Source organism: Olea europaea, unplaced genomic scaffold, assembly GCF_002742605.1.
Source record: "Olea europaea var. sylvestris unplaced genomic scaffold, O_europaea_v1 scaffold723, whole genome shotgun sequence".
NCBI classification, from domain to species: Eukaryota; Viridiplantae; Streptophyta; class Magnoliopsida; order Lamiales; family Oleaceae; genus Olea; species Olea europaea.
The window spans coordinates 254,885-265,705 of record NW_019265634.1 but is presented as its reverse complement, the minus strand read 5'-3'; positions in this window follow the sequence as shown (position 1 = coordinate 265,705).

The following is a 10,821-nucleotide window of genomic DNA, read 5'->3' as shown; positions in this document are numbered from 1 at the left end:
TTATTCCCATATCTCCAACAACTCCACCTCCCTAACACACTCCATATGTTTAAACCCTTAAAGAAGGCCATGGACTGACGGCTAACCATTAATGTCCAACTATGCATTAAGCACTCTTCCTAATATCATAACCACAATTTGTCGATGACCCCTTTGAAAATCACCCCAGCACTTATTTACCCGCAGTATGCTACACTGCCTTGCATATAATTAATAATTTAATAAGCCGTTACACAAAACTGTTAGTGATTTAATGCCATATAAATTTTATTAAAGTTTCTTGCTTCTGACTGTTGAGGACTACATTTAGTTCATGTTTGGTATATAGCACCTGTTTGACAATCATTATTTGGGAAAAAACATTATTTTGAATAGTAATTTTTAGGAGAACTTATTTTTAGAAAGTAGGGAAAGAGTTTTGAATTTATGTGCAGAATAATTTATTGTGTGAATGTGTGATTGAAAACAAGTATGTAGAAAAAATATTTTCCAAATAATTGTTGTCAAATTTGGTATTTTTTATTTATTTTTCATCAAATTCATTTTCAACTACTCTCTCAATGAAATAATTTTGCATATGAATTCATAACATTTTTCTACTTTTTAATCGCATATTCTTCAAAATCTATTCTAAAAAATCTACATGAAATAGACCCTTAATAAAGAAATATGTTCGTTATCTAATAACTTCAATTTTTTTCCCCTTTTCTCATTTTTTTGGGTCGCCATTTGTCTGTTTTCTTGACACATACGGTTATTTGGTCAAAGAATAATTCAGAGATAGTCGACATTACAATTTAAGCTTGTGATTGAGGAAGAACTACTTGTCCATATCAACAAAGTTAATTATATAATTTAAATTTTCGATAAAGTATTAAATTTTAGCACCATCTGATGGAAAGGAGTGACACAGAATTCACCAGCATATATAAAGTCTACTTTGTTGTTTGTTTTAATGTTGCTGCATGGACAAATACATATTTGCATTGAAAATGGAGAATAGGACTTGATTGGTTGGTATTCTAAGAAACCAGTTATTAATTGTTGGTGGAACTGAAATTTATATATATATAAAAAAAAAAAAAAAAAAAAAAAAAAAAAAGCGCCATTTTCAGAAAGTGGAAAAGTTGAAGAAGTCAATAGGTTGTGGGGAGTCACATAGTTTTGGGATGTTTGGTACATGACATAACTCTTCACTACAATGAATCCAATTTTAGCATTTTTGCTTTAATTTTGTTCGTTATATGTTTAATTTGTTATACCAAGCATTTTATAGATACATCGTCCATAGATAGTGGCATGGTGATAGTTTAGTTACCACTAAACTTTTCTGAATGTTTCTCAATTTCTATTGATCTTTTTTGAGTTGTCTATGAACTTTTCCAAATATATAGCTCAATTTCCTTTGAGCTTTAGTAGTAGTAGTAGTAGTAGTAGTAGTAGTAGTAGTTGTTGTTGTTGTTGTTGTTGTTGTTCTTATTATTATTATTATTATTATTATTATTATTATTATTATTATTATTTGTTGTCACTGAAATTACAAAAATGTTATCTCATTTGTCATTTGATCAATTATCGATTTAAAAATTTATGGACTTTATGACAAAGGATAATATTTTGCCATTTTCATCAAGTTCCTAAACTTTCAAAACGACGAGTAAAAGAGTAACAAATGAGACGACATTTTTGGTAAGTTCAATGATAACACCGGAATTTTTTAGTTTAGTGAAAACTAAGAAACATTTGAAATTTTCCAGTGGTAGCTTGAAAAACTTTAAAGTTCTACAAACGACATTTGAGAAAGTTTAGAACCATGCAACTTGTGCCTGGGTGGACCGACCTTATTGACACCTCTGGTTCGTCATGTAGATGTCTTGCAGACATTGTACATTAAATCAAAGATGAAAATACTACTCAAAGTGCATGAGATCAAGATAACAAGGATGAGAAATGAAGGAATTGCCCAAAATCTGACCAGCTTGAACCAAGCTAGTGCACCAGCGGTCCAGCGCAGATGCGCTGCCAAGTGACACCGAATGTGTGTTTTTGGTCCTCTACTATTTTTGACTTGTTTTATTCGATTATTTTAAGTTTTAATTGATGAAGTTGAAATCTAAAAGACACCTATGATTTTGTAACCTTTGGGAATGGTTGTAACTTGTAAGAAGAACCTATATATAAATATATTTAAGTTTTTCTTTGATTGAAGATGTGAAATGATACAGATATCATTTGTTCTCTCTACTTTCTTCTATAATTTCTTTGCATACTTTTAAACTTCATTTTCATCTCAAAGTCAATCATGATCATATTTTATTACACAGCACAAATGTAATATCTAGCCTCTTATATAATTTATCAAGATTGTTTTCGCTAATTGCACTAAAGCCAAGAAGGTTTCTTTGTATCGTGGACGCAAATTTGGTATCCCTTTTGCATTCATACTTGGTGATTGACAAATATTTTTTTAAGAAAAACGATGGAGTAACGTGCCTTGGAATAGACAATTTGTGTGTTTTCATTATTGCAGAAGATATCCTCCCAACACTTAAAAACTCTATATTGTTTAAACCCTAAAATAAGGTTGACAGCTAACTACATTAATGTCCAGCTATGCATTAAGCACACTTCCTATTATCATAACCACAATTAATGATGATAATGGTTTATCCACCTTTAAAGATGGCCATTTTATATGTATACCCGGAACTTGTTTATCTGTGTGCTACACAGCCTTAATATAAGACTAATATTATTACCATAACCTTCAGCCATTAGACAAAACTTCCAGTGATTGCTAGGCGATAAATTCCTCAATCTCATCTCCTTATAAACACCTTTATAAATAATACTCAACAGTTTCAGACAGTTCACATTCACTCTTGCAATAATGTTTGCCACAGGAGCAAGTTATGCCCATGTTCATGTGCTGCAAAAAAACGAGAAGGGAAAACTGAAGAGCAAGGAGGAGCTGGAAATTAGAGCAAAAAACAAGGCTCCAGTCTGCATGGTAGAAAAACTATTTGGTGATGACTGTAGACCTAGACCTGGTACAAAGAAGAAAATTCACCCAGCCACCAGCTTTGTGCAGGAACCAGGTTCCAATTAATGTGAGCTCATGCGGTTAACAAGCAGTGTTTCATAATGTTTTTGTGCACATTTGATAATAGGCTTTGATTTTCTGTGTAAATTTAGACAGTAATGTGTCACTCTCTTATTTTCAAAAATAATTTTGCTCTTGCTATTGTTTTAGTTACTCTTCCATTTTGTAATTTTATTAAGGTAATTGCTTGCTTTGTGTCAGTAGATCTACTTGGTTAAACTAATTTTTTATTTTTTATTTTTATTTTTATTTTTGTGGGGGTTAGTTCGATCGTAGACGATTTGAGATAGTCAACCTTGCAATATGGCCACATTTTTGAGGAATAACTTCTCCATCGACAATTTGAGCTGCATAAATTAAGAATATTATAAAGTACAAATGTCTTAACACTATCTGATGGTGATGGGCAGGACAGACCAGGACAAAGTCTGCTTTATTGTTTTGAGGTTGTTGCATGGACAGAGACATGTGCATTAAAATGGAGTATAGGCCTTTGATTGGTTGGATTAATTCTCAGAACTAATTAAGCTCATCTATTTTCATTGTTAGTGGAACTTCTAAATCCCTTTTCAGAAGTAAAACAGTTGATCGAGTCAGTGCCACTATAGATATTAATTGGCAATTTTCTAAGACAAAAATCACAATTTATTAGAGTTGTATAAGGATGATATTATATTGTAATCAAAGTAAAAATATGTTTAGAATAGTCCAAGTTATGGTAAGTATTGTTTGGGGTTGATAGAGTCCAAAAAGAAGTCAAAGAAATACGAGAAGATCCAGATATGGACTTAAAGAAGTTGATATCGAGAAGGACTCAATTCTGCTACCTTGCTTCCCACCTGGCACTCAAGTGGTAGAAAGAGAACATCTATCACTCGTCTAGCATTAGACTGGTGCTCAAACGATAGGCACGCTGCTTGGCTAAAGTTAGCCTAGCACTCGAGCGACGATTGATGTGTAGAAATCTCTATTTGCAGAAAACACTGATTTTTCAATCCATTTTCATTCTAAACACTTTTCCCTATATACTGAACACCATAAATGTCTTATAGTGTGTTGAATCAAATTTATTCCATAGAAATTAATTCTTTCATGATCCAAAACATCCATTGATTCCGAGATACAATCACCACTTATTGCTTGATTCATAAATTCTTCTAAAACATATTTTGTTGATCAAGCCATATTGTTCCATATTAAACCATAAGATCAAAACAAACACCAAACCACTTAACCCACAGGAGATAAACAATACTAGGGATTGGGAGCTGGTGCACACATACGGAGTCCAGGAGGGTTAAGGTAATAGACTAGGGTAAGGAGCTGGTATGAGGAGCACACAGTCCAGGAAGACCAATGTGATATTTCAAGAGTTGGGATATGGTGTAAGGAGCACTCACTCTAATAGGATCAAGGATGACTACATGAAAAGACGGTAAGAGGGAATTAAGGGTTAGTCGAGTTTGGATCATAATGTAAATTGTTTCATTTCTAGTGGATTATTGACCGGTAAAGTGCTCGGATCAATTTGGTGCTCTTTAGTGCTTTCGTATTACAAATTGTGATAATTCAACATAGGATAAATTGACGTAAATGAATTGTTGGAAATAAAAAAAAATAATGGGATGAAAGACTAGAGAGAAAAATTGAGAGAATTCTAAAAAATATTTATATTTTATGGCTTGGCTCTATAAAATGTCTCAATCACAAGGCCTTTTATAGGTACAAAGGATCCCAAATACATTGTATGAACTTAAGAGACTAATTAATGATTTTTCCTACATACTATAAATAATAGGATACAAAGAACCATTTGGATACATGAATTAAATAAATGCTTAAATATTAAATAAACTAATTCATGCATCAAATTTAATTTTTTCGTCGTTCATGAATCAAATTTAATTTCCGACACCCCTTCTTAAATTTGATTCCCTCTTGATAACTCCAATCCAAGTACGCAATCTTGCAAAATCAACATTCTTCAATGGTTTGGTAAAAACGTCTGCTACTTGATCATTGCTCTTCACATAAGCAAGCTCAACTTCTTTGTTCTCAATGCACTTTCTAATGAAGTGAAATCCCGTATCTATATGCTTGCTTAGATCATGGAACATAGGATTTTTACCCAAAGCAATAGTTGGCTTGTTATCAACACAAATTGGTGTAGCTTCGTTTTGAGGCCTATAAAGCATCTCCAATAATTTCCGTAGCCAAATGGCATGACAAACACACGATGCAGTGAAAATATATTCAGCTTCACAAGTAGAAAGGATCACAATGGGCTGCTTCTTTGAACACCAAGTGAAAGCGGTGTTACCCAAGCTTCCAACAAGTTGTCTATAGAGAGATGGATCCACTTTCATGCTCTCGTCATATTTTGACATCTTTGTTCCACACCTAATGGGAGTACTCACCGGATTGCAATTTTGCATTTTGAATCTCTCAAGAACTTTCTTTGCATAAGCTTCTTGAAAAATAAAAATGTCATCTCCATTTTGTTTTACCTCAATTCTGAGGTAGTATGACATGAGCCCAATGTTAGTCATCTCAAATTTTTGAGCCATCATTCTCTTAAAATCATCAAACATGTTTTCATTATTGCCAGTGAAGATCAAGTCATCAACATATAAGCACACAATCATAAAACCTCAAAATGCGCCCTTTTTAACATAAAAAACATACTCATATGGACATTTGATGAATCCATGATCTTGAAAATACTTGTCAATTCAGCGATACCATTCTCTAGGCACTTGCTTCAAGCCATATAGCGCCTTCTTCGACTTCAAAACTTTATCTTCATGTTCCCTGACAACATAACCCAATGGTTGTTGAAGGCACACTTCTTCTTCAAGGTATCCATTCAAGAAAGTGGATTTGACGTCCATTTGATAAATTTTCCACTTATTTTGAGCTGCTAAGCGAGCAACGGGGACAAAGACCTCATCATAGTCAATGCCATGCTTTTGGTTATAGCCTTTGGTAACAAGTCTTGCCTTGTATTTCTCCACTTCTCTTTGAGTATTTTTCTTTACTTTGTACACCCATTTCACGCTAATTACTTTTTGCCCTTCAGGAAGAGAGGCTAGCTCCCATGTATTGTTCTTTTTTATTGCTTGGATCTCCTCATCCATTGTATGCCTCCATTTCTTGTCTTCCATTGCCTCTCCAAAGTTCAGTGGCTCGGTGTTAGCAAAGAGACAAAACAAAGATGGATTATCAACAATTTCAGTTTCTTCATAAATCTCAGCAAGATTTCTGATAAGATTTGGTCCTTTGGAGGGACTATCATGAGGAGATTGAGGAGCAGGCGAATACAATGGAGTGGCATCGTCACTTGCATTTTGGCTAGAGTCTCCTTCTTGGAAAGGAAAAATCACGTATTCTTCATTTTTCAGAACATTCCAATCCCACGAACTTCCTTCGTCAAATTTCGTATCTCTACTAATAAGAATCTTTCCATTGCAAGGATTGTAAAACTTGTAGCTTTTAGAGTTTACATCATAACAGATGAAAACAAACTTCTCACTTTTTTCATCAAGTTTTAATTTTTTCCCATCTAGCACATGAATATAGATAATACTACCAAAAACACGTAAATGAGAAACACTAGGTTTCTTACCACTCCAAGCTTCTTGTGGAGTAATGTCTTGAACACTCCTCGACGTGGAAAGAATAGACAAATAGACGGCACATGCAATAGCCTCGGTTCAAAACTCCTTCTCCATACTCTTGCTCTTATGCATACTACGAACCATGTTGAGGATGAGTTCTATTCTTCCGCTCCACAACACCATTTTATTGTGGTGATCTTGGAACTGTAAAGAAATGTCGGATTCCATTGGTATCACAAAAGTTGTTAAACTCCTTGGAAGTGAATTCTCCACCGCGATTCGTCCTTAATGCTTTGATTGAGTTGCCACTCTCATTTTCATCAAGGGCTTTGAATTTTTTGAATACTTAAAAAACTTTTATCTTTCTACTTCCAAAAATAAACCCAGGTCTTGAGAGAAAAATCATCAATAAATAGTAAGAAATAATTTTCTTTACCATGAGAGGGTGATTTGATTAGCCCGCACACATCCGCATGAACAAGTTGGATTGACTTTGTTGCTCTTGAGGTGGATTCCTTTGGAAAGCTTCTTCTAGTTTGCTTGCCAATGAGGCATCCATCACAAAGTTGATTGGGGTGATTAATTTTTGGCAACCCCTTCACCATTTCTTCATTCGTCAAGATCTTCAAACCACCAAAATTCAAATGACCAAATCTTAAGTGCCAAAGCCAAGAATTGTCTTCAACACAAGCTTTTAGACACCTTGGATGGTCAACATCAACATTGAGTAAAAACAATCTATTTTTTTTTCCATTAGCACCTTTGCAATCAGTTTATGAGAAACATCTCTCAAAGTAAGGCTACGATTCTTCAAGTGAGTGTCATAGCTATTCTCAAGTAATTGTCCCAAACTCAAAATATTATACTACAAAGTAGGTACATAGTAAACTTGAGAAATCAAAAGATGACTTCCATTTTTAGCATGAATAAGAACATCACCTTTGCCTTTTTTTGGAATTTTAGTTTCATCTCCAAAAACAATGTTGCCTTTTACCGACTCATTTATTGTTGAGAATAACTCCTTGTTGTCACTCATGTGATTGGTGGCACCGGTGTCAAGGTACCACGATTGTTTATCATTTTCTTCTTTAGTTGCCGACAACAACAACAATTCTTCATCTTCCTTTGCTTCAAAATAATTCACTATCTCTTCATTATTGGTGGTGTCACTCCTACATTCGGAAGCATAGTGACCATATTTATGACAAGTGTAACATTGAACATTGGACTTGTCATATCCTTTTCCGCCACCTCTCTTGGAGCTATAGTTCCAACGCCCTCATCCTCTCGATTGATTGCTTGATCCTTTATTATTAAAATTTTGTTTTTCATCATTTCTTTCATTACAACGACCATAATTTCCTCCGCGACCACGACCACGACCTCAACCGTGAATTTGACCTCTTCCTTGAGATCGTCCTTGCTCTTTCTTTTGACCTCCCAAGGAGACATTCGTTTAGAGAATTTGAGCTTCTTTCTTCATATGCTTGTAAGGACGCCATGAGTTGATCAAGGGTCATGGTATCCAAGTCATTACACTCTTCATGGCAATACTAACAGACTCAAGTTTTGACTCAGCGATCTAGGAATTTTCTCGATGACACGACTTTCTTCAATAGTCTCTCCATACCGCTTCATATGATTGACAATGGAGGACACTCTAGTGAAATAATCAAAGATAGATTTAAACTCTTTTATGTGCAAAGATTCGAACTCTCCCACAAAGGATTTGAAGGCAAGCCTTCTTCACATTTTCAATTCCCTTGAAATTGTTCTCCAGAATCTCCCAAGCTTCCTTAGCTTTTGTTGAGGACGCAACTTTCTCGAACATGGCTTCCTCTAAGCCCATGTGAATAATAGAGAGAGCATGTTGATCTAACTTACGGTACTTTGCAAGGCATTCCTTAGAGCTTGACTTAAAGCTCCTTCATTCTCTGGTTCATCATAGCCTTTCTCTACAACTTTCCATGCCTCTTGTGAGTCGAGCAATGCCTTCATGCGTATGCTCCAATGTCCATATTTTTCCTTTACTAGTTTGGGAACACAAAAGGAAATGAACTATTCATCTTTGAAATGACTTTGATACCACTTTGTTGGAAATAAAAAATTATGGGATCCAAGACTAGAGAGAAACATTCAGAGAATTCTCAAAAATATTTGTATTCTATGGCTCGGCTCTATAAAATGTCTCAAGCACAAGGCCTTTTACAAAGGATCCCAAATTCATTGTATGAACTTAAGAGACTAATTAATAACTTTTCCTACATACTATGAATAATAGGATACAAAGAACCATTTGGATAAATGAATTCAATAAATGTATGAATATTAAATAAACTAATTCATGTATCAAATTTAATTTTTTTCATCATTCATGAATCAAGTTTAATTACTGATGTAGGAGGATCCGAGTCGAGTGATACTGATCTATCAAATAGTTCGTTGATAGTGCTGAGATATCATGAGATGGCGGATAGGCACAAAGATGGAAAATAAATGCAATATTTCCTTAATTGGGGTAATTTTGACACGTTTTTGGTAATTTGTCCATAACTTTGGCTACGGTTATCAGAATCGCTATTATGACCCCAATCTGAAAAGCTCTCTTCGGCGCACACGTCATGGCCAGTGCTAATTTTGAGCCCAAAATCAGCTATTTTCCTTTCCGAAATTCAATTTTTAGTTATTTTTTACTATTTATGGTAATATTTTATTTCCCTTTTTCTAGACGTTGGAGGATCCGGATTGAGCCAACTTTTTGGCAACTTGCTTCTTTTATTTCATATTTTATTTGGGTGTAATCGTTAGGATTTTGCTATTTTTGGTAATTTTTCGATAATTCCGTATTTTGTAGCTATTTAACCCGGTTTGTGGGTTAATTTTCGTCATTCTTGATTATTAATAATATTGAGTGAAGTTTTTAGAGAATTCTCTCTATTTTTGGCGTTTCTTTCTTCTTCTTCTTCTTTCTGTCGAATCATCTGTTGCAACTAGCCTATAGGATAATCGCTATCTTACCTGGCGTCAGTTGGTATCAGAGCGTCAGTATTTTCCTGTGGTGAAATTTTCATCGGTTACAATGGTTGGTGGACGTGGTCATGGTCGTGGTCGTCGAGAGCAGGTTCCGATTGAGGAAGTCCCATACTGTGATCGCAATGTTCAGGATTGATGATTGAAGATTTACAAAGACAAGTTGTGGAGTTAACCCAATGTTTGGCGGAATAGGAGTTCGATAATCATGATGTAGAGGGTCACGATTTCAATACCAGTTTCGAAAACTCGTATCAGAATCGTGCTCGAGTCTGGGAGCATCGTGGACAGGAGGATCGCCATATAGACCTCAGTTTTAGAGTGGATCTGTCAGAGTTTGCTGGTGCTGGTACGTTACAGGCTGAAGGTTTTATTGATTGGCTGAATGAAGTGGAGCGAATTTTTGCGTATAAGGAGGTTCCAATTCATGTCAAGGTAAAATTGGTCACCACCAAACTTAAGGGAAGCGCTTCAGCATGGTGGGAACAATTGAGGCATTTGCGAGAACGGCAAGGCAAGTCTAAGATCACTGATTGGGAGAAGATGAAGAAAAAGATGGAAGGGCACTTTCTTCCTTTCGACTACATTCAGTCTTTATTTCAGAGGCTCCATTCACTAAGGCAAGGTACAAGATCTATTGATGATTATACGGAGGAGTTCTATCAATTGGTAGCTTGGAACAATTTATCTGAAACGGAAGAACAGATGGTTGCACTATATGTGGGAGGATTAAGGCAGTCCTTGTAGGATGTTCTAAGCCTTCATTCATTGTGAACAGTGTCTGAAGTATACCAGCGTGCCCTTATCATGGAAAGGCAGCAAAATAGGAAAGTTGTAAGCCAATTCGACATCAAGCATCTCGTCCTACCTATCAGTCCCCGCGGGACAATCCTAACTCAGGCATTAAGTGCTTCAGATGTGGTGAATAGGGACATAGGGTGACTGATTGCAGGAAGCCAGCTGGTCAGAAGAATAAAAATTTCTGATTGAAGAGGATATGATAGAGGATATCAAGGAGGTTGGAGAGCCTGTATATGACAAAGATGAAGATGAAGATGTGCTGTATGGAGA